The sequence below is a fragment of the Cyprinodon variegatus genome, unplaced genomic scaffold, assembly GCF_000732505.1.
Source record: "Cyprinodon variegatus isolate N-32 unplaced genomic scaffold, C_variegatus-1.0 Scaffold226, whole genome shotgun sequence".
NCBI classification, from domain to species: domain Eukaryota; kingdom Metazoa; phylum Chordata; class Actinopteri; order Cyprinodontiformes; family Cyprinodontidae; genus Cyprinodon; species Cyprinodon variegatus.
The window spans coordinates 88,820-89,138 of record NW_015150679.1 but is presented as its reverse complement, the minus strand read 5'-3'; positions in this window follow the sequence as shown (position 1 = coordinate 89,138).

Here is a 319-nt window from a genome sequence, read left to right as displayed (position 1 = left end):
TGTAGGTGAGGCAACTGGTACTCTGTTGAGTAACCTTCACAACTGTTTGCATTGAGCACATACTACACTGTGAGCATAAACAAGCACATATACAGAGCATAAATTTAATTTGCACTCAACAAAATGTAATGTTGCATTTTTATATTACAAGAATTTAGCAAGAAGAACATCACGTTTGCATTTAGTTTGAACAGAACCAAATCTCATTAACCCACCAGTGTTGCCAGTCCATCATCTGCTTTCTCTGATAAAATTGCGTTGTTTTTAAGTAATAAACACTTTGTGAATCCACCTAGTCCTTGTCTAAGTTTTCAAAGCT